The sequence below is a fragment of the Amblyomma americanum genome, chromosome 9, assembly GCF_052857255.1.
Source record: "Amblyomma americanum isolate KBUSLIRL-KWMA chromosome 9, ASM5285725v1, whole genome shotgun sequence".
Taxonomy (NCBI): Eukaryota; Metazoa; Arthropoda; class Arachnida; order Ixodida; family Ixodidae; genus Amblyomma; species Amblyomma americanum.
The window spans coordinates 87706644-87731392 of NC_135505.1; the positions used below are offsets into that span (position 1 = coordinate 87706644).

The 24749-nt window shown below is 44.8% G+C and overlaps 1 long non-coding RNA gene across 1 annotated transcript; it reads left to right on the forward strand.

Moving 5' to 3' along the window:
- The first annotated feature begins 241 nt into the window (after positions 1 to 241).
- LOC144105407 (uncharacterized) lies at positions 242 to 21107 on the forward strand. Its single transcript, XR_013308785.1, has 3 exons — positions 242 to 394; positions 10122 to 10173; positions 20892 to 21107. It is a non-coding gene; the product is annotated as an uncharacterized LOC144105407 (long non-coding RNA).
- The last annotated feature ends 3642 nt before the right edge of the window (positions 21108 to 24749 follow it).

Genomic DNA, 24749 nt, shown 5'->3' on the forward strand with positions numbered 1-24749 from the left:
TAGTTTAATAACACTCCTGCTCGCGGGACTCCTGGTAATTTATTTGATCAATGTTAAAAGAAATAGTCCACTCAGCGCGGCAAGTTTTCAATTTAGCATAGCAGATAGCATCATAGTTTAACGTTTTTTTTTTGTATTCTAATCCGCGCACTTGAATACATGGCAGTCATTGTTTAAAGCTTTCCAAGAACTTGCTCGCGGCCGGCATATGAAGGTTGTCACCCACTGAATATGTGATGTCGTGCGCTTCAATTTAAATCAGTGCAAATGTCAGAAGCTCAGCTTTCAAAACGAGCTGCCACGCAGTTTCTGCAGCCCCGGACTATTAATATTTTGAGATGGAGTGCGTTCCACTGTGTCAGCTTCTTTTGTTGCTCTGTGCCGTGCTTGCGGAGTGAGTATGATCTCGTCACCTAGAATGGCACCTATATTGAGCATAGTATACAAGGCATTTCACGTAACTTGGTAAAAGGCTTTATAAACAGTCATAGACTGGAGCTGGAGTTAAAGGAGCGTCCAATTGCTCATCTTCATGCGGCGCTTCGTACAGCAATTTTATATCCGGCAAAATGAATTATTAGCCAACATGAATTATGCAAATTTTCGATTATCAGTTTTAGGCCAAGTGCGTTTTGTTAATAGTAGAGATGGTTCAGAAAGCACTCATCCAGTAAGGGGGGCAAGGGGGTGGCCGCCCCTCCCCCAACAGTTTCTCCAGAAAGGACAACACCTCGCCCCCCCCCCCCCCCAGTCGCCTGTTGCTTGCACTTGGATCCGATTTCTGACAATTGAAACACTTCAGTTCTAGGACTCTTTTAATGGAAAGCACAGTGGAGCTGCGCTACTTGGCTTCGTAGCCAGTTGTAAAGCATTTCGTGCATGAGCAACCTAACGCAGTCATGTCCCAACAGAAGTGGACTGTCTGACCCGTGTACATGATCATAATTAGCAGAATTTAAACGAACTATGCACACATTTGTTTAATCATTTGATCCCTCCTCGTGCGCACATCTATAAAGCTGCCCCTTTCAGTTCGTTTTCTATTTCCGTGAATCTTTGCAACGTTTGATCGTTCACACGCAAAACCGCCGGCACACGGCTTTATGGTTTTGTTTTGTAAAGCGACATGCGACCAGACTTTTCTACATTGGTTGCGGTCACGTGCTAATGCTTCCACGTTTTCCAGATTGTTGTAGTTGCTGTTGGTTCTTTATCTCGAAGGTTCCTTGCCAGCTTTAAATTTAGCGCGGCCAAGAAATGCAAGCATTCAGTTCGATGACCACCCAGCGCGCTTGTGGCTACTGCCGCCGCCGAGTCATTTAGTTCTTGTGAGAGGGAGTCAGCCCCTTAAACAGTTTTCTTTTTTTGGAAGCCTTTTCCTTGTCGTACTGACTGCTGGAGTGTCGCCACCACAACCTGACAATTTGCACCAACCTTTGAACATTGAAAAATAAAAAACTAATGAAAGTATAAAATTTAATATGTAAATGAGCATTACATAAATAAATAACAAAATGAGCTCGAAGACTGCCCCCACTTCCTAAAAAAAACGGTCCGTGGTCCCTGCCCGTGTGTTCATGGAAAGCCGGCGCGCTTACTCTCTCCAATTCAGCGCAGTGCGATAGCGGAACAACTCAACAATCTGGTTTTGTCTTCATATTTCGCGGCCTTTTATTTAAATGCAAGATAAAAGGACCACTTAAGAAATACTTTGCTAAAAAAATATCAGTTAGCTATTTCTGAACGCCCCTACAACCTAAGAAAGTTCATTCGGCTAAAATAAGTATTCTAAACCTAGCTCAATACTTTTTACGTAAATACCTAATTAATACCTAATTAATTATATCAAACGCACTCTTAAAAGCGACCGGATGGAAAATAATATGATGTGGATTTCAAGCAGATGCGTTTTACACTTATTTTTATCCGTTGCTCAAGTTGTGTTAAACACCCACCATGCCAACCCAATATTGAAAACACCACTATCTTGATGCCCCTCCACTAATATTTTACATCATTAACACTTCAATTGTCTCCTAACGTCTCTGCAGGACTGTAAATCTCTAATACATTGAAGTAAAATTATAAAATTCATGATTCCTTCTGTCAGCTTGTTGACGCAGTCACACTTTTTCTTTAGTTGAAGCCGTTTATTTAAACAGAATACAATTATCATCCATGCGCAGCTACTCCGTGGCCTTCGTTTTTTAGACGTTTGATCACGCAGAATAAAGAGCTTGAACCACGGCGCCAGTTGTAGGGCAGAATCATAGCGACAGTGAATAATTTATGTTACATAAGTTATGAAGAGATACCCAAGTCGGAACTAATATTTTAAGGTCACTCATCATATATTCACACGCAACAAAAAAGATAATCACTGGCTGTCTTCCCAGTCGTTTCGTGTGCGGCAAAACTAAAAGCCTATTTTCAAATTCACACCTCCTGCACTTTCTGACTCGTGTACTGCTGTTTTTACATATGCATCGAACCCCAAGTGGAGCGGTTGCCGCTGCAAAGCTTGTGAATTTTGAGCTTTCAGCAACTGAAACTGCTGCTTCGGACGGAATGTGGGCTGACTTCTGCCCAACCGCGCTCTGACAACAGTGTGTGTTATGATTATTTATGTCGCTGCATTTGAGCGTAAAGAAATCTCCAGTTGCCGCATTGGCGTCACTGAAAGATCACTCCCTTAACCTCACCGCGATCTTGCCTTCGAGCTCTTAATTTCGCGCTAAAAGAAGCTCGAACCCTATTCATACACAATAATTCGGGACAAAAGCATTGTGCGACACCGTTTATGAACGCAGTTTTTTCATATAATGTAAGATTTCACTATAACAATTATTATATCCGCGAATCACCCGACGGCAGTCCTGTATTTTTTTCTATAACGTCATTGCTATCGTCAAAAGCGTGCCCCATTGGCTTTCTATGGCAGTCTTAACTGTTCGATGCGATCCATGGAAACAGTTTAAAAGAAAACTTTTGCTACAAATGAGGAGAATGGACCAATGCCTTCAATATTTCAGCAACAATCACTTACAATTTTCCAATTTCCAAAATTTTTGTCCGAGATTTTTGTACATGTAATGCGAAAGCACTCATAGGCTCACTAACACCGTCCAAGAATCTTGTCATCTTTGGATCTTACGATCTTTGGGTCTTGCGCCATTGCCTAACAAGAACGACGCCATGCTAAGTTGAAATAGAAATCACATCAATATCGGCGGCTGGGAGTCGAACAGATCATCTTCAAGGCCCGCTGCACGACAGCAGTGGGGTTTCGCAGCAGTGGTTTTTTAATGCAAAAGACGGAAGTTGTAGACAAAGGCTGTCCACGAAAGTGTCCGCTCTCGTACGGTAATTAAAATGATAACAAAAGAAATTTTGGGCTAAGGTCGGAATTGAATCCGGGCTGCCGGCCTGCGAGACTTCGACGCTGCCACTCCGCCAAGACAGTTTTTCGTTTTTGTAAGCATGGTATTTTAAAACCGAAAGCTTTACTACGCTACGTTGACAAGGTCGTGTCCGCAAAAACTTGTCAGCAGCAGTGGTGGGGAACTCAAAAGAGGTTGCGTCAAACGAGCTAGTGGTTGTAATCGATAGAGGATGTTGTGAAGATGCTGCGCAAAGAAAAATGAGAGAAAAAATCTCCCAAAAGTGGGCGTGGTCAGACGAAATGAGGCGCCAAATTTGAAAACGCCAAAAGTGTGGGAGCACGTGCCCGGAAGTGCAGGTGGAGGCACCGCATGGCGCCAAATTTGAACAGCCGAAATAATATTGAGATGAAACGAGAGAAAATAAATTCAATCAATTCTTTAATAAATAATGAAAAATGTTAAGCATGGATTAAGGTGAATTAATGGTGGATAACGGTGATTTAAGGGTGTTATTGGCGACTTAAGGTTAATTAAGAGTGAATTAAGGGGAATTAATGGTGTAACGCTGCGGCGCGGAGCGATGCTGCAACAAACGAGAAGTGAGTATACGGCCCCATCCGCTTCGACGCGTCGCCCCTACGCCAGTGGCGGTTTGCTGAAGTGACGTCACAATTTTGTGAGACGCACGGAGCAATGGTGCGCCAAAAAAAACAACAACTTGAAATAAGTGTACGGCCCCTTCCGCTTCGGCGCGCCGTTGCCGCGTGCAAATGCTGTGTCCGCGCGCTGAAGCCGTGCTGCTTAATTGTGCGTTGTGTGGGCGTGTGGCATCATGTTTAAGCCGTCTGTGCCATCGCTTAGTGCAGCTTCAACATCCGGATCACATGTAGAGAGAGGCAAAGAGGGGCGACGAGTGCCGAGGAGGTATCAATGCTTTAACATTACTCCAGTGCAGGTTGCCGCAGTGATCTCAATTTTTTATTGCATGCGTTTATATGCAAGAAAGAGCTATTTACTTTATTTAGAAAGTAATCAGGCAGTAGCCAAGCATGCTAAAGGAAACACAACGCCACACAACTAAAACGCACCTCTTAACACAACTTAACTGAAACGGTGGCATGAAGAGACAATACATCAATAACAGGAACCAGTCCGGTTATTAGTCACTGTCTTCGTAAGTGGCTTTCAGCTGGTGCACCATCTGGCCTAAATGGGTTCCGGGGGGACAGACTCAGCATTCCGGTCCGATATGCGCGTCTTAATCCGGCTGTGCAGTCCGTGCAGGAAAATCATGTCAAAGGGTTCGTGCTCATGTTGAGTGGCCATTAGTTAACGCACACTGTGAGAATTCAGAACAATGCCTTTCTTCAATTGCCTTTGTAGAATGTCCCGAAATAATATCCCTTCTTTGCAGCCAATAAAGCAGTGTCCAATAATTTCCGGTTCATCACTTAGGCGACAATTAACAGAAGAAACAAAAAAAATTGTTTTTTGTGAAGAAGCCACATTTCAACTGGTTGAACTTCGGCGGGATGTTTAAAGAAAAACATTTTAGTACAAAACGAAATCTTCATTTTCGGTGCTCGTCCAAGCAGATTATGACCAATACAATTAGAGTAGAGAGAGCGATACAATAGAGGCAGAAAAAGCTTAGATATCAATCTTTTAAATTAATTTTCGCGAGAAACAGAGAGTAATTACTCATAAGAAAATAAAACTTCCTAAAAACACATTTTGTCATAAACTTGCTTTATAAAACCAAATAATATGGGCCGCTCGTTAAAATTAACAGAGAAACTAATTCGCAAAGAAGTTACACAAAGTTAGTTTGCGGGGATGCTCTGATAATAGAATGGGAGCGGTAACGGAAAAAGAAGAGACGTGCAACTGTATCAAATAGAGATGTGTCAAACCTAGTCCGCCGGCAGAATGAGGCCTGAATAGGTTATTGTGCCGCATCGGCTCAAAACTGGAGGACCATATGAACGTCGCAAACGTTCGGTGAAAGCTTTGGATGTAGTGTCTCGCGCAATGGAGTGCCTGCAAAGGTTAATAAATTTTTGTTGACACAAACAAGTTGCAGGCCTGCGCTCGACTCAAAATGGATATTCGGTGCGGAGCAAAAGTCTGAGCATATCTCCGAAGGGCCAGGGCCCGCTCCCTCCGGTAATGCCCACTTGCCTTGAATACATGATGGTGAACTCCAAGGTATTTGTGGGGGGGGGGGGGGGACACGATATTATTTAATTCAAGCATAATGAATTGGCATTGATCCCTATGAACCGAACCTCGGACCCAGACTTTTAGAGCTATTTATTTGAGCACCTGAGAGAATGCCAAACTGTTCAATAGTGCTTATAGTTTTGTCAATACTGGGTTCATCAATGCAGAAAAACGCCAAAACATCGGCGTACGCTAGCACTTTGACTTCATTGACAAAGACAACAAAACTACAGATTTCGTTGTTTCGCAGCACACTCAAACACGGTCCCTTTTCGTTTATTGCATGAAAGTACACCCACCCTCACAGGATTTAAGTCTGACTTAACCAGGTCGCGTTCCGCAACCCGTCGTACACAATCACACCAGCATCCTGCTCTCACTTTACCCGCGAATCAATCATCCGGGACACACACAGGTATCGCTGTAGGGGAGCCAGGCAGGAGGTCGATCCTGCGCAGCATATACCTCTCGCACCATAGCACACTGCTCTCTGAACAGAGACTTCGGTGCACGTGGCGGCTCTGCGTGGCAACCTGTCCTGCGGCTCTTCCACAAGCTGAACAGTCCTATGAGCACTAAAAAATCACATGGCGCCTTAGAACCTTACATCGTGTGCAAAAATCTTATATTATAGAGCGTAATCACAATGTCCTTTTTGACACTCTCTTGAAGAATCTCCCAAACAATCACGATCAAAGCAAAGAAAATCAAAGCAACACGACAAAACACAAAGCAATGATCAATAGTTTCTGGCTGCTGACACAAGTCACAGTTGATGGACCATGGCACAAAAGTCCCTTTTTCATGAAGCCACGTTTTGACAGGTATGGTTGACGAGCGAAGTTTAAAAAGAAAGTCTTTGCGGCTGCTTGAACATACATCCGTTGCACCTGCTTTAATACAGTTTTCTACAATGGAGAGGTGAGGCTACCAATACATCATTACAGGAAACAACATCTCAATAAAAACTTTTGTTATCTGTCCCCTGGATAGACTGTATTGAAATTCTAAGAAAAAACATAAAGCGAGGAAGTGGAATGAGTCGACAACTTCTTGACAAAAACTATGCAAAGGCCGCTCACTCCTATCACCAGCAGGAACAAATAGAATAGGCAAGTGAGCACTCAATTGTCGGTTCAACACAGCTAGGAGGAAGGGATTGTCTGATGTTTTAATAAAGAAAAACCTTGAAACAAGCTGATCAACGAACCAATGCTGAAGACCAGCTCCACCACACTCTAGAGGGAGAAACATTGTCTCGATGCATGGGCTCCCATTGAGAGTTCCACAAAAAATCGCAAAATTTCTATGCATTCTATGCAAAAATTTTATGCAATAAATGTTTGGTCGCATAAAAAGGTACTCATTTCTGAGCTTATAACACTATGTAGATTCTCTGGCATCGAGCTGCGCATGCGTGGTAGTGAAAGAGCAGCCTTACACGAAATAAAGTGAAATATGAAGCGAACCTATTTTGTGAATTTTGCTTAGCCAAGCTTTCAATGTGTACTTTTTCCGTAACACAGCTTCGAATAGGAATCTAATTGTATAAAAGTGATAGACTTCCGCCAGACACCTCGAATTATACCAGTAACTGGTTCTGCACACTACATGTCGTTACCTGTTCGCAAGGGTATTGGTGTGCGTCTTTTTGGATAAGAGTAGGCGAAGAGTAGCTCTTTTTGGATGCATCCATGAGCAGCAAGACAACAAATGCAATGAAGGTAAATGATTTTCGGTAACCATGCTATAGAAAAAATTGGAGATTTTTGGCTTCCGGGCTACGATTTTGGTGTCACCGGCATTTTTTAAATACCGTAAGAAAGGCCCTGAGAGTCGGTGTTCTCGAGTAAAGCTCAGTTTCTCTCCCAGGGATTTTTTAGCGATAGCTCCTGTAGTCAGTGTTGCCCGTAATTGCCCAAATATATGTTATCATAAACAAGGCTTATGTGTCTCGGTGCTTCAAGGAGGTGTTAGAGAGACAAAATAGGAAAATCTTTTTGCAATTTTTGTTAAGCAACACGTCCACACTTTAGCGCGCAGCAAGGTGCTCTTACTTTTGCCAATGACCGAGGCCTTATTCTAATGTAACTTCTTTCATTGGCTGATTCTATTGTTCTTCTCACTTCCAGTGCAGTATTCGTGTAGGACTGTAAATTGTTTACGCTGCTTCGGGAATGTTTCATTCGTGGCTGGTCTGCCTAACATGTCTTTGTCGTTTCCATGAGCAAAAAAAAATGTAATCCCGACATTATTGTTAAGCAAAGTTAACGTAGTGATCGTGTGGCTATTGGGAGAACCTCCACTGCAAAAGACGGCTGCAATGGGCATAAGATAATAAATTTTGTATGCCGCGAATACTGGAGAATTCAAGAACAATGTAAATGTATTAAAACATGACTCGATCGATGCATCATTTTTTCTGAAAAGATGGAAACATAGATCTGAACCGCTCGTATCCGACACTTTGCAGAAAGCTTCGCGTTGAGTTTTCAATAGAGCTAAACAACCTGATATTCTTCGTTCGTTGTAACCAAAAGCAATCCTTGAGAACGTGCTGTGTGTGAAGAATAAGGCATCGTAAATTCAAGAAAATTTAGCATACTACGTAGTGTCAGTATGTTAAACTTTCATGAGTTTATCATGCCCTATTGTTCACACACAGCATTGCTCATTGCAACCGCCGCGGTGGCTCAGTGGTTAGGGCACTCGACTACTGATCCGGAGTTCCCGGTTTCGAACCCGACCGCGGCGGCTGCGTTTTTATGGAGGAAAAGCGCTAAGGCGCCCGTGTGCTGTGCGATGTCAGTGCACGTTAAAGATCCCCATGTGGTCGAAATTATTCCGGAGCCCTCCACTACAGCACCTCTTTCTTCCTTTCTTCTTTCACTCCCTGCTTATCCCTTCCCTTAAGGCGTGGTTCAGGTGTCCAACTATATCCAAATATGTTAGTTTTGGTTGTGAAGTGCGTTCCGTTCATACCTGTAAGTATTTGGGCATTACTTTAACTCATACCCTAACATGGTCTTCACATATAACGAACATCGCTAATGACGCTAACCGCACCCTCGGCTTCCTACGTCGAAATCGTCGTTTTGCTACCCCTTCCAATAAATTATTAGCTTACCAAACTTTCGTCCGACCTAAATTAAAATTCGCTTCAGCAGTATGGAACCCTCATCAGTCAAACCTCTCGCTAACACTTGAAAAAAATACAATATCGCGCTATCCGCTTTATTTAGTGTGATTATTCATATTATACTAGCGTGTATTCTCTAAAATCTAGAGCCTCTTTGTCTAGTCTTGAAACAAGAGGAAAAAATATCTCAAGTATGCTTGTTCCATAAGTTTTATCATTAATCTTTAGGAGCATCGATCATATCAGCAGCACATCGTCTGTCCAGCCGCATTCACCACAACAAGACAGTGTACCCTCCCCCTACAAGAACTGCATCTCATTTCCTATCTTTTTCTGTCAAATCATCTCGGGACTGGAATGATCTGCCGCCGGAAGCCATACTCCTTACCAACCCCACCAAATTCAAGAAAAAGATTGGGGCCATCATCTTGTAGTCTGTCATGCCCATCTCTCATGTAATGCCCCATATCCGGGGTCTTTGAGGTAATAAATAAATAAATAAATATATGAGACAGATACTGCGCCATTTTCTTTCCCCAAAAACCAATTTAAAAAAAACGTAGCGTCACCACTTTTTTAAAGAGTGCAAAGAGGTCACTGGTGAAATCTGCATAAGACGCATTGCCCTTGAGAGGGTCTTCTCAATCTTAGCGGAAAGCGGTTGCCGAAAACGACTGGCGCACCTTCATTTCCCGTCGAGGAATCGAAGGGGCAGTGAAATTATATGACCGGTGGCACCGCGGTTATGGCGGTCGGCTGCTGACCAGAAAGACGCGGGTTCGATCCCGGCCGCGGTGGTCGACATTTCCGGAGACCTTCACTACGGCGTCCCTCATAGCCTGAGTCCCTATGGGGCGTTAAACCTCATAAACCAAAACCAAACCGAAATTTTATCACCGATTACCTTATATCACTGATCCTAGATCAAAACTGTTAGCGAGATTGTCAACAAAACACAACTGCAAACGTTACATTTTTAATTTATTATAAGTTACTGCTGTAGGAGTGTACACTAAATGGTAAAATTCTCACTTCCAGAACACGGAGATTGCGTACGTTTTGTGCTCCCAGATATTTGAAAAATTAGTACTATTGCCACGAAAACAACAGCATGCTATGTCAACCGCTTCTTATCTCATACCATTCTATCCATCTTGTGACCATAAGTACGATGACGATAATGCCCTTGTCGAATCTGAAAGACGTTTTAACTTCGCCAGGTGTATACATTCAAGCAAGCACTTACGTCAAAGTTTCCACAATCGTTAGTACAGTGATTAAGTCAACAATTTTTGCGGCGCCGCAATATTACACGCTGTTTTTTCTATACTGTGCAATCCTGCTCTAAATTCTTTTTTTTTACGATTCCTTTTCAGGGGAGGAAACGGTGGTCCTGGCCCGTTCGCTCATGGGCTTTGCTTTAGGCGGGTAAGCGACTGCACCTTGTAAGCAGCAGCGTTGGCAGACGAATGCTATGAACTGTTTGTGTACTTTTAAGACCTGACTGCTAAGTAAGATACATTCGTGCCCCGTTATTGCGACCCTCGTTAAATTGGACGACTCCAATTATGGACAGTTTTTCTGGGGACCAGATTTTTCGGTGTATTTACGCCTCGTTAATATGGAAACTCAGTGTCCTGACTACGGCAGGGTTAAAATGCACGGAGCCCATTGCGACCCGTGTATTTTTGTCCCGTTAATATGGACAGCGATGAGAACAAAATTCCGAATGCCTCCACCAGATGTTTCGACCCTTATAATTTGAGTGCAGAACATCAGCGAAAGGCAGGCGAATGTGCAAATTCCTTAGTAAATGTATTTGTTTGTGTAACATGGTTTCATGCTTTACAGTGCTAAGATACCAGATCGACCCACCTTACCGTCTGCCACATTGGATGACTGTTTGCGATAAAGATTTATCTGTATGCTCTGTTGAAAACCACATTAGGCAGTTGTTAGTCCGAGTGAGTACAGAGTTTTTGGGATGTCAACAGCTGCGGTAGGAGACACTTCATTACATCAACAGGCACTGTCATCCGTCTCATGAACCACTAGGCGCTTCAAACGTGCTTCAACCTAAACCGTTAGATTCTCAAAATATTGGCGACATGAATAATGCACCTGTGTTGCTAAGATTGCCCAATTTCCACTTCACTGCAAGCCATTGTGCTTAGAAGGAGTCTGTAATCATAAAACGATTTTTCAAAATATTTTCTTTTGTTTATTCATAATCGATAGTATGGACCACTTGGTTTATAGAAACTTTTGCTCGGGAACCAAATTGTCTGCATTAACGAGGCATGACTGTATTTTTAAAATTGCAACAAGCTGGAGAGCATTTCTCAAACTTACGTTTAAGAGCGTCGTAAGTACTCACCATTAAGAAGACCTGTTAGAAAGCAGCCAGAAGAGTAAATATATTAGGTGCTAAAAACCAGCGATAGATTGCGAAGTCAGAAACTGGGTTTTTTATCAATTCAAACGAATCGGTAATTATTCTATTCAAAAGGGGAATAACAGCTTCGCAGGTCAAGCGAAGCGGCCGGCGCTGTCCACCTTGTGAAGCACTAATTGTCGGTGTGCTTCTGCTTCGTGTACTTAAAACCCCGTGATAATGGAAGAAAATGTAAAGCCATCCGAGTTTTTACTTAAGTACGAGCACAATGTTGGCATAGTTGTTCTGCGCCCTTAGTAGTACAGAAATTGCTTCCTTCCTTAGAGGAAGACGAAGTGCTTCTCTTGCGGAACACATCTCGCCCGTCTCTGTGTTTTTCTGGACTTCTTACTGCACCTGTGGGGTCTACCGCCTCCTCCATCGCGGTGATAGATGTACAACACCCCGAGGATCCTCCCGGTTCCCGTTCACCCGCGGACATCGGTTCGCGGAAGCGAGGAAATACGTGGAGTGGTAGCGAGGACACAGAGCTGTACTGCGCATCAGGTGACGAGTCCTCGGAAGACAGCTTTCGACTTGTCCAGTACCGCAAAAGCCAAACGAAGAATTATCAACTCATCTTCGGCGTCCAGCTCGGACACTGTGAAAACAGCTCCTCAGCGATGGCCTCACTCCATCCTCTTTGTGCCACAGAACGCTACCGACAACCTGCGCGTCCTCAACAGGCAAGCACTCTCCGTGTATCTAGAAAACACCGTGCCAAATGAGATCAAGGATCTTAGGATAACCACTAGGCGAAACATCCTGGCAATTGATGTGATGAACCCGAGCGCACTGACCATACTACAACATGTAACGCAACTGGGAAACATCAAGGTCCGATCCATCGTGCCAACGAATGGTGCCACAATAACAGGAGTCATCTATGACATTCACAATGAAATATCTAATGCAGACCTACCAATTCTCATAAAACCAGCAAGCGAACACAACGTGATTGTGCATGTTGGTCGCCTAGGCAACTCACGTTGTGTGAGGATAACCATCAAAGGCGACTGCCTTCCAACCTACGTGAAGGTCGGCCACTTTCGCCATCAGGTTCGACCATTTATTCCAAGACCTATGCAATGCTTCAATTGTCAGAAGATTGGACATGTGAAGGGTGTTTGCAGAAATTCGGCCGTGTGCCCTCGATGTGCCGAACCCCACTCAGAAGACAACTGCAGCGCAACCACGTTGAAGTGTCCTAACTGTTAAGGTGATCACTGCGCCTCTTCCAAAGACTGTCCCCAGATCAAGAAAGAGATCACCATTCTTAAACAAATGGTGAGAGACAACTCTTCCCACAAAAAGGCCGCTGTGAAAGTACGGCGAAGACGACGTCACCGACGACGGTCTTCACGGCGGAAAACATCAAGCTTTCAGGAAAAGTAACCTCGTCAAGCATCATCATCAGCGGACGTTTCCAGCACTCCGAACACCAATGTTGGAAGGGAGCAAACTGCCAGATCTCTTTCCACAAAGGAATGGCCGCCACTTCCGCGTACACGACCGCCAGAAGAGCCGCAGAAGAAGCTGCCCCCAGTACAGCAAGGTGCTGTATCCGAGGAGTCGCGGAATACAGATGAGCAAGTGATAGCACTTATTAGGCCTTTAATGAATGCCATTCGCGTGCTGCTAAGCAACATGCACACACCGTCTGCCAGAAGTGCGCTTCAAGTACTGGACGCTCTGAGTCCGGTGCTTGCAAACCTTGAGTAGATCATGGCTCCACAGCCTTGGTCTTTTAGGGAAGAGGTCCGACAAGCAGCTATTTTTCAGTGGAATGCCCGCGGACTCAAAGCGCGCCTTTCGGATTTCCGTCGCTTCGTGCACGCTAATATGTTTCCCATCATCGTCATTTGCGAGCCGAACTTATCGAACAAAATCAGGCTTTCTGGATATGAATCATTTATGTCGTCAGCTGTTTATGAAAACAGTAAGGTTTTGGTGTTTATTCGCCGTGACCTCACCTACACTCCTCAGCCTGTACCACCGAATGACAGTAATCAATATATATGCCGAAACGTAAGGAAAAAGAATCTGGCCTTTACTTTTGTAGCCGCCTACCTATCTCCGTCAAGTCGATTTGATTACAAAAGACTACGGGACATCCTTTCCTCAACTTCCAATCCCTGGGTCATCATTCGAGATTTCAACGCCCATCATACACTCTGGGGAAGTCGGATCATCAACGCTAGAGGCAGAGCTCTGGTATCTTTCGCCTCCAGTAATGAACTTTGGCTGCTGAATGATGGAAGTCCTACGTTCTTACGTGGCTCCACGTACAGCAGCTGTCTTGACTTGGCTTTCGTCTCCCGAAGGCTAGTCAGACGTGCAGGGTGGTTTGCGGACATAGAGACGCACGGAAGCGACCATATCCTCACGTACATCAAGATCAGAGGATTGACCGCTTCCAAAACACAGCATACGATCCAAAGAGTGGACTGGCCTAAATTTCAGTCTATTATGAAAGAACACTGCGACACCAATTCATCTTTCGACTTGGAAGAGGCAATCAAGAGCGTGGTGCAAGACACTATGTGTACTCTAACATGCTCCTCGAAACTTAATGATTTTGATGTGGAATTAGAATGGCTACGAGCAATCCGACGACGTGCTGAACGAAGGTACCGACGTACGAAAACAATGGACGATCTACGGATCGCTAGGCGCACGCAAAAGAAGATACAGCGCCGGTTAGACAAGCTCGCATCGCAACGTTGGGCTGCCTTCTGTGAGTCGCTAGATCCACGCAAGCCTTTATCGCAACTATGGAGAACGGTGCGCGGGCTGCGGACACTTCCCGTACAGCGATTCCCATTCAAGGCGCTTGCCCTCTCTCAAAAGATATCGGAGATTGACGTGGCAGAGGATTTCTGCGCCAGATTATCCGGCCAACTCACAGCTACCAACGTTCCATCGCCTTCGAGCAGCTACCCGCCACCACGTGATTTCCGGTTGGATCTACCATTCTCGATCCACGAACTTAAGGCAGCATTAGCTTTGTGTAGCCACACATCAGTGCCAGGACCTGGCGGAATTTCCTACCGAGCTCTGTGTCACCTGGGGGAGCGAGCGAGAGGAGTTCTTCTTGAGGTGTACAATGAATCTTGGAGAAATGGCACGCTACCAACAACCTGGAAGACAAGTCGCCTTGTTCCACTGCTGAAGCCTGGCAAGTCGCCGTTGGAGCTCTCATCATATCGCCCGATCGCTTTGCGAGCTGTGTGGACAAAGTAATGTAGAGGATGGTCCTAGGACGCCTGGAGTGGTACTTGGAGTACCACAACACCTACCCAAATGCCATGGCGGGCTTCCGACGCGGTCGATCATCGATCGATAACATCGTCGACCTGGTGACCTACATTCAACATGAGAAATGCCGTAAGCGTCTCTGCGCATGCTTATTCCTCGACGTTAAAGGGGCGTATGACAACGTTACGCATGAAGCCATCCTCTCTGCTCTCGCAGAGGTAGGAGTGGGTGGTTGGATCTTTCAATGGATACGGAGCTATCTATCCATGCGATCCTTCTTTGTAAGCACCGAGGAAGGCCATACTTCTCTTCACTATAGCTACCTGGCGTCCCCCAGGGCGGTGTACTTAGCCCCGTGTTATTTAATCTAACACTAATTGCTCTCCTTGAGCACGTGCCAACCACAGTCAGGCTATCAATGTACGCGGATGACATCTGCATATGGTCATTGCAGTAACACGCCTACAGTTGTGATCAAGAATTCAGAGAGCCGCCACACAAACTGTTATCTACCTCCGTAATCGAGGCCTGGAAATTTCCTCCGAGAAATGCGCACTAGTGCCATTTACGCGCAAACCCATGTCAAACTACAGTGTAATTATATATGGCCAAATAATACGACGGGTCCGATCGTGCAAATTTCTAGGTGTCATAATCGACAGGGACTTGTCATGGAGCCCACACATATCATACGTGAAAAAACGGTTGACAGGCATCTGCCACCTGTTCAAGTTTTTCGCTGGCAAGACCTGTGGAATGTCGCCTAGTGCCATGTTACATCTGTACAGGGTGCTTTTTCTAGGATTTCTGCGATACAGCTTTCCAGCAATAAACAACACAGGCATAACGAATCTACGCATAATACAAAGTCTTCAGGGTCAAGTGCTCCGGATCTGTCTAGGCCTGCCTCAGAGTGCTTCAACAGTGGCTACGATAGCAATCGCTAGAGACCACCTTGTCAAGACCCACATTGAAATTGAAGTACTCAGGACCCATATAAGGCATCTAGCCAGGAATCCTCATCACCATTTAGCCTCTCTACCAGCGGACAGGCCACACACATCTTTCAGCCAAACGATAACTGCATATGATGAATCATTGCCAGCTTGTTTCACTCCGGCTGCGAGACCTTCGATCCCTCCATGGTGCCTCGTTCAGCCAAAAAATCAACCTCGCAATACCTGGTATCTCTAAAAAAGCTGATCTGTCATCACCAGCCCTTAGACAGCTCACGCTACTACATTTGTACGAGAGCTACCGTGACTCAACGCATATTTACACTGATGGATCTGTCCTTCCAAGCAGCTCCGCGGAGGCAATCGTCATTCCAGCCAAAGCTACAACAATCAAATTTAAGACGACCCACGCGAAAACATCGACGGCAGCAGAGCTCGCAGCGCTCTTAACTGCCCTTCATCACATTGGTGATGAACCGCCACACAAATGGACAATATTCTGTGATTCGAAGGCGGCACTGCAGTCTCTACTGTCACCTCCACGACGCGGACCGCACGAACAACTAATCTTTTATATTACAGAGACGTCACACCATATAAGTGATGCCGGCCATGAAATAACGTTCCAGTGGCTTCCAAGTCACTGCGGGATTATCGGCAATGAACGGGCGGATCACGCTGCCCGCTCAGCCCATACTGAGGAGCGCCACGTCCCAATTCCTCTTTCTAGAACTGACGCGGCACGGAAGCTCCGCCTACTTCTCGGCAGTGCACCGAGTCGCAATCGAATGAGCCACATTTAAGAAATACGCGACTGTACTCACGTGATCCAACATTAAGTCTTCGAGCGCCATCACAGCTTCGCCGTAGAGACGCCACGCTTTTATATCGACTTTGGTTGGGTGTTGCCTTTACTAAAGCCTATGCCTTCCGCATAGGACTGTCCGACACCCCAACCTGCGACCACTGCGGCCATGAAGAATCAATTGGCCATATATTGTGCTCCTGCCCGCAGTACAGTCCACAGAGGGCATGCCTTAGCCACGAACTTGACCAACTGGACGACCAACCGCTATCCGAAAAAAGAATTCTACAACATCGAAAGGACCTACCGTCGCAGAAGAAGGCCGTGCAAGCACTTTTGCACTTCTTACAATCTACCGGCCTGTGTGAAAGTCTTTAACTAGAACGCCTTGTGTGTGTGTGTGTGTGTGTGTGTGTGTGTCTCCATGTGTGCACGTTCCTTTTTTTGCGTTTTCCTCTCTGTCATCTTTCTAACCCCTATCCCCCCATCCCCAGTGTAGGGTAGCAAACCGGAGACTCACATCTGGTTAACCTTCCTTCCTTTTCATGCTCTCTCTCTCTTCTCTCTGCTTCCTTATAACCAATGAGGCAAAAAACTGGCGTACAGCAAACAAAAATTTGGACGACACCTAAGTTCTATCAGTTGTTTCAATGCAGTAGCATAAAAACCATGTTGCGAGCTGTCATGCACGATAACGCACATCATATAAGTGCAGGCGGGGTTTTCTCTCTCTACATTCCGCTGGTTGTGAACTGTGGTGGCTGTAAGGTTGCAGCTGGCTTTTGCGTGAATCAACCTTGGCAGATGATGGCTTTACCAATGATAGCCACCTTGATGTATGTCCCACCTCTCTTCCCTTTCTCCTCGGTAGCACCTACCAACCGTGCCATGTGGAAAGATGCTACTTGCATATTGCAGGTGGTAAACTGTGACACGTTGGTTGGTGTAGGGACATGGGCCTCTTATCTTATCGCATAAAAGCTTAGATTCGCCAAGACCCTTTCAGTGACTGCTGTAATGCGGATATTCAAGGAAGAAGCGGCATCCTACTCTGCAGAGGGAAATCTGCATTCAGGCAACATCCTCCTTTATAAACAATCTAAATGAAACATACTACGAAAGGAGGCCTATAATGCTATCGACAACCAAAGTTCAATAACTTCTTGCTTTAATCGCGCATATATGCACCGCCCAGCAGTCCAATATAATGTTCGTTATTAATTTACTACCATCCCACTTTGCGTTTCGACAAAAACTCATTAATGTGACCGTTTACGGCAAGGACAGTACCAGTCTGTTTCTGCACGAAACGGTTTGGCCGCTGGCCACCGTACTAAAATGACTTTAGAGGAGTAATCTCGAAAGAATCTTATTCGCGGCCTCACTGCTGACAGTGGTAGGAATGGTAATAATGCAAAAATGTAATCTTTTAATCATAAGGGAGGTGATTCTGCAGTGTTGCTTTTGGTTATTGCCTTATTTTGTGATCATGCTTTCAAGAGCGGCCTTGGTTGAATAAAACCTGTTTTCACAAATAGCTAGCGCAGCATGGGGCAATGAGTAGACAACAACAATAGAACAATATAATATTTCTATTCAAACAACGTACACTATGTACAAGTTTAAGGTGAAGAGAGAAAAATCCTCGTAAGAGTGGCTTGACGATGCTAACCGTCACCTATGATGTGTCAGGCACTGTGACCGTCGTGGGGAATCCGCAATAGACAAATTCTACTACTTTTCCACAATCTGCTCAGGACGCACAGGTCAGAAGTGGAGATTCACGTAAACAATGACGTCAAGGTGGCAAAACTTGGAAACGAATGCAAAGCAGAATATTTCTTTAGCTGAAGAAGAGTTTGTACATAATAAAATCAACAAATGTTTTCAACCCTATGTCATTGCTGCTTCAGCGGTCTCTGTTGTAATAGCACTCCAGGCTGTTCGCCTAACATCCTCAAGAAGTAGTGCAACTATCTGTGGTCTCGAACGCATCGTACAGCATGTTCACCCAGAGGGTGCGTTACGGACGGCTTTCTATCTCCTTCAAAATATCAATACACAACCGCCTTCTACCCAAAGTGCCTGCAGGTACAGGCGCGAGACCCACATACATACATACATACATACATACATACATACATACATACATACATACATACATACATACATACATACATACATACATACATACATACATACATACATACATACATACATACATACATACATACATACATACATACATACATACATGCATGCATGCATGCATACATACATACATACATACATACATACATACATACATACATACATACATACATACATACATACATACATACATACATACATACATACATACATACATACATACATACATACATACATACATACATACATACATACATACATACATACATACATACATACATATTTACTTCTACAGAATAAGTGCCCACACGCAACAAGAGCTCAATCACCAGCTGAGCACTGAGCAAACGCGGCTCTTTTATTGTGTGAGCTGTGTAGTCATTTTTCTGTGAAATCTGGCCTGCGCACGTGAGTGCGTGCATGCGCAGACAGTGGGTGCATATGCATGCGGGTGTGTGAGATTGCGTGTTTCTGAAGTTGCGGAGACCAAGCATCCCTAATGGATCGGGGCAACTTCTGGGCTTCTTCCGGGTGCGGGAGGTGCCTCTACTAGAACTCCCTCTTGCGGGTGCACCTCTGGGTACTCATCAGTAAAAATGTATCCAACACGTACGAAGGCAACCTACCACTCAACCATCCGCCTTAACCCTCGATCCAGAAACCCCCGCTGCCACGAAACGAAAAGGCAATAGCGAAATCAAATTCAAAGACGTAATCACAGCGTGAACAACTTGAAAGCAAAATGTAAAATCAGCACTCAAAAAGCATATTCGTTGCATATCATCTTATGATCGCCTCTGCATATGTTTAATCCGCATCTCAGTACTGGTCGCCAATGGGTCTCGCTCTCTTCTAGGCTTGACTTCCAATCTTGCAATCTTGCACCCTCCTCAAGCTTGGCGCTGTTAACCACTGCTCTTATCGAACCTTCTCTTCCGCTCTGCACCTCTGTCCTTGTACTCGGAGCACAAGCAGGCAAGGCCGTAAGACCGCACTTGTATTTTCCTGGACAGAATTGCTCACCCCGAAAAGAATTTCAATAATGATTACGATTCTCCCTAATGTGAAATTTAAGGGTGGATCTGTTGGCGTCTCAAGCTTTGTAGGCTCATTTTTTTTAGCGCTGTTGGGTCATCGGCACGTCTGTTGACGATATTAGTTTCATTGTAGTATTAGTTGATGAAGACAACCATGTGCAATGCACAGCGTTGCGGGGTGTGTATATTAATCAGATTACAGTATTAGTTCAAGAAGACAATCTGCATTGCATAACGCGAGAGCGTGTTGCTGTTTTGCACATTGTTGTACAAGGACTTAATCTGTTTGATCTTTCCTCCGTCAATGTATTGCTCTGTGTATTTTGGTTTACCGGGACATGACGCACTTAAGAGTGTACATAAAATGCCCCGCTCGCCATGTACAAAATCAATTTTCTTTAAGCTGCACCCGGAGACATTGCCATTTAAAACATGGCAGCAAGAAAACAGATTTTTTCGTGTCAACGATCAACTGTCGCCTTTTCGATACTGCTTGAAAGATTGGGTATTGTTTCATCCATTGTAACGATGCAATACCATTCGGAGACGTCATGCAACAGACACTGAAAAAAGAATTTCACGCCGTATTCTGTACGATTTCTCACTGCACTACCTTGTGTTGAAGAACCCTTAGATATGCTCGTTTTAATTGGTTACACAGCCTAAAAAACACGCTTGATGTGCCGGCATTGTGAATCTGTTGTTTCTGCAAAAGACCATTTCAGTAGAACGATTGTACACTTAAAAAAATTGCTTGCCCGGAACGAGTCTGGACAGAAGTAGCAATCACTCTTGGTGCCGTGTTGTACATTGCCTTTTTTCTACTTCTTTGTTGCTGAGATGCGTGGGGTTAGGAAGAATCAGCTACGTGCTCCCAATTTGCTCTTTTCTCATGCTTGCTTGGTTATGTGTGCTGATTTGCCAATGCGTTCGAAATGTATGTAGATATCTCATTTGCATAAAACATCTCATTGTATTACAATACAATGTTGAAAAAAGTGGTGATAGCCTGGCGGTCTCGCGCTGTGGCCAGCTAAGCTGGTTGGTTCGCGGCGCCAGGGGTTCAACTCCCAGTTGCTGTATATTTTATTTATTTATGGTTCGGCAGAGTTGCACCGACGACGGCGGCGCGGCTCAAGCCATGAACTGGCACTTAAGAGCTGTGCTCTAATGCAAAATCGTGTGATTGGTTTATTAACGAACAACATTTCAGCAGTGCTGGCAGACAGCTACATAATCGGCAGAGGCGCTTTAATATTTAAGAAAATGTGGCATTAAAACCACATTTTTTCCCGGCTGTACTTGGGCTAGCAGTGTAAACATATTTTGATTTGAATTACGCAGATGTATGTAAGTCTACTTGGCAACATGAAATGTGACGGGAACAGCAACAAATGCTATGATGTTGTCAAGGCTTGCTAGAGTAAGAGTATTTGCAGGTTGGTGGGAAACTATGTCCTCACCATTGTACAAATCACGACTTTCTTTTTCTCCTAACAACACAGTGCAACCCGGATCTTCGAGCGAACACATGCCAGAGGGGCTGTGACTGTTTTAGAAGAAGATATTTCCCGGAGCTAGGATCCTGCCTGAGACCTGATATCGAACTACCTCTTGGCTACGACCCCAGACACTTACCACTGCAGGTGCCGCCTGGAATGCTGCGACGGCAGGGATAAGTTGTAAAAAGAAGGCCCTACGAGATTATAAAGTTACGCAAAAAAGAGCCCTTCACTACGGCACCTCTTTCTTCCTTTCTTCTTTCATTCCCTCCTTTATCCCTTCCTTTACGGCGCGGTTAATGTGTCCGCCGATATATGAGACAGATACTGCGCCATTTCGTTTCCCCAAAAAACAATTATTATTATTACGCGAAAATTGTTTGATCTGTATATGAAATTTTTTAAACGTAAAAATGCAAATGAATGTAGAGTCCCGAAAAAAATATAGTCAAGGAATACGCTGTTCGGCAGTGCTATTTTTTAGCGCAGATGCTGCGGTATGTGTTCCGACTTAAGCAGTACGCACAGCGTTCCGCCTCCGATGAACCTCGCCTCGGACAAATGGCCAGAGCGCTTACAGAGCGCACTACTCTGGCGCCATCTCTGGGGAGTGATGCATACTTTTTCGGTGATGCCATGGGCGAACAGACGACCGTACGCGCTACTCGTTTTTACTGTCCACAGTGTCACCGTTACCTCCTTGTCCTCCTTCCTCGTGCTCTCTTCGTTATCGCTGTCTTTCCTCCTCCGTTGCTCTCCCTGTTCGGTTACGCCGAGGCACGCCGCTCAGCACAGGAACGTAGGTCTGATGGCAGAGCTCTAAAATTATTCAATTGTTGCATCCGCGCCGGAGGATTTAATTCTGCGTGGAGGCATGAACTGAGCTTCTGGAACTTATCAGAACCTGATCTGCTTTATCAATGGTACCATTATTACGCAACGAGCGTACGAGTTAACTGAGCTATAATTGTTTTCTTCGCATATCCACGAACAGGAAGTCTTAATCCCCAACAGCACATAAAGCGGGCAAAGCACTCATGCAAACTAACCTTGCAGTAAATTCAAGCCCATGGTTCATTCATATGGCTGCCGCAGTCGCTCAGCGGTTATGGCGCTCGGCTGCTGACAAAAAAAAAACGCGGGTTCGATCCCTGCCGCGGCGGTCGGTTTTCTATGGAGGCGAAATTCTAGAGGCCCGTGTACTGTGCGATGTCAGTGCGCGTTAAAGAACCCCGGGTGGTCGAAATTTCCGGTGCCTTTCACCACGGTGTTCCTAATAGCCTAAGTCGGTTTGGGACGTTAAACCCCCATAAACCATAACCCGTGCATATGGGCATTAAAGTAGATCCCCGCAGCTTCCCTCCGCTTCGGCTTTATTGAAATGCCAATGCTGTGCCCATATCTCCAACTCATGCCTTCTGAGCCAATTGCCAGCGTTCCACAGATGTTCAGGCACCTTTGCACCAGAGAGCCCGAGAGTGAATTTTAAGCTCCTAGATCTTCGCGATGAAGCGAAACACCGTCGTAGGCATAGCGTAACGCTCTGGGCTCCAGCAGCGTGACGTCATTGACAGCAATTAGCCTTTTACTTAGTCTGTCGTCTTCATCCCCCGAAAACTTTAGCTTTCTGTTGTGCCCTTCATCTCTTCTGCTTTTCTTCTTATTAGTTCATCTCATCTTGATGAATTTCACGGTTTCGTTGGAAGACTACACATTTACCTATATCCTATTTTATATCGACGGTGAATCAGATAATCTGTGAACATGAAGCCATCGACGTTCACCAAACCATATGAGCCTATAAAGCAATATAGAACAATATAGTAAAAGCTCTTTAAGGGAAATCACCGTAAGGAAATAAAAGGTAGCTTTTTGAGCATTATGACTAAAAGTTCGCTTATTCGTTAATAAGGCATGGCGGCCGGCATAATGGAGGGCTTTGAATTTAGCCCCGAAATCTTAACGCGATAGCTCTGAAGACTTGTGTGCCGCAGAAAAGCCGGCGTCGCCGTCGGCCGTGAGTGAAAATTGAAAAATTCCACGAAAAATCCCAAGAGAAGGAGACTAGGCGGGCCACGTGGCCTCCTTCTCTTCGGAATTTTTGTGGACTTTTCACGGACAATTTAGCTCATTGTTCTTCCCCCCCCCCCCCCCCCCCTCTACATTTCTTCACCGATGCTCGCGAAATTTTCTGTCATTCAATGGGGTTCACTTCTTCGGATCGGACGAACGCTGTAGGTTGCAAGTTATTTTACTTCTAAAAAAAACGGTCATCGCACACAATCGCAAGCTCCGTCCCCTTGCTCTAAGACATTTGAACAAATACATGTAACTTGTCATTTTGTAATAGCGAGGCGCTTTTCGACTGCTCAATTTCCTCATGACGCCAACGACATAACTCGGTGCGCAGGACGGCGGTCTAAGCTTCGCAGGTAATTGATTCTCCAGAAGCTTCCACCTTATAAATTTGCCCAATTTCCGGAGGCTTCAAAAGTACGATCAGATGCATATTTAACATAAAATTGTGGCTATGGTTCGACTTTTGCGCAGGATCGAGCAGTTGGAGTTATAAATTGATTTACTACAGGTCCAGCCTGCACCGAAATGTACAGGCCACGAACCGACCGTCACATCCTAATTTACATCATTCACTGAAGAGGTGTTGCCATTATTTGGGTACTTCGCACAGTCTACACAGTGTGTAATAATTTTCCACGGTCACGCTACCCTTATTTACATGCAAATTAGTCAAAAGCTAGAATTCTAACGGGATAAAAGCGGTTAATTTAATATCAAAAAGTATTACGAGCGCTAAGAATTTCTGTCTATATTTCAGTTCGGCATTGAATGTCAAGTGATAATTTCACTGCCATCATACTTTCACTGCTGCAGTCTTGACAGCAGTAATCTAGAAAATCTTCTGCGCTTAGTCTTGAAATTCAACAAGTTTGATTTCAGTGACAGCCACTATATGCAAATCAGTGGCATATCTAATCACAGTAAAAGGGGTTCCGGTAACATGAACAAAATTATGGTCCGCCTTTAATCTGGTTTTTCCGAATTAATGCTTCTACACCCTCCTTGTTTAGCGGAGTTTTTTTGGCGTATCTTTGATCTGACGTTAAGACGATGTACTCAACCTCATCAATAACGTTGCAATTCACATCTTTATTATTGACGGAGACATTTAACCTCCGCACTAATCGTATGGCACCTTAGAGCTAATGAGTTAATTCCCATACATCCGGACTGGCCATTCTCTACTGCACATTCATAGATCCCTGGGAGTTCTCATACCACTGATCGTGCATGGTGAATCAGATAAGCGATGTGCCACTGCACTGCGATGACGGTAGCATTTCAATGTTGCTGCTCAGGAGTAAAAAGGCAGCAGGCCTACAGAAACTTTCCGCAAGCTACAGAACGGGATCCGCGCACAGAACTGTGGATATAATTTTGCACGATAACAGTGCTTCCAGCTTGCTCTCCTGACCTGGCGGCGAATCCCTGATAAAAATTCCATATCTCGCCTAATATATTAAAAAAGAAAACAGATGTAGATATATCAGAAAATGGGCACATTTGGCATATCTGGAAAGATATGGACGTATTTGTTGCTGAACTGCTGAATTACTGATATAAACCGCTAGATAGGGCCAGACCTGGCCCCTTCCTGCTATAGTTGTTTGATCAGATGGCATATCTGATCATGATCAGATCAGATCTTGACCAGAAAACGATTAGTGAGAACTGATTTGTCAGACTGCTAGCGCAGAAGGAGAGGGTCCACAGAAGCAAAAGAGGCCGCACGTTCACAAAAAGAAAGGTTTTGTTAGAACCCACTAGGACTGGAATCGTGCA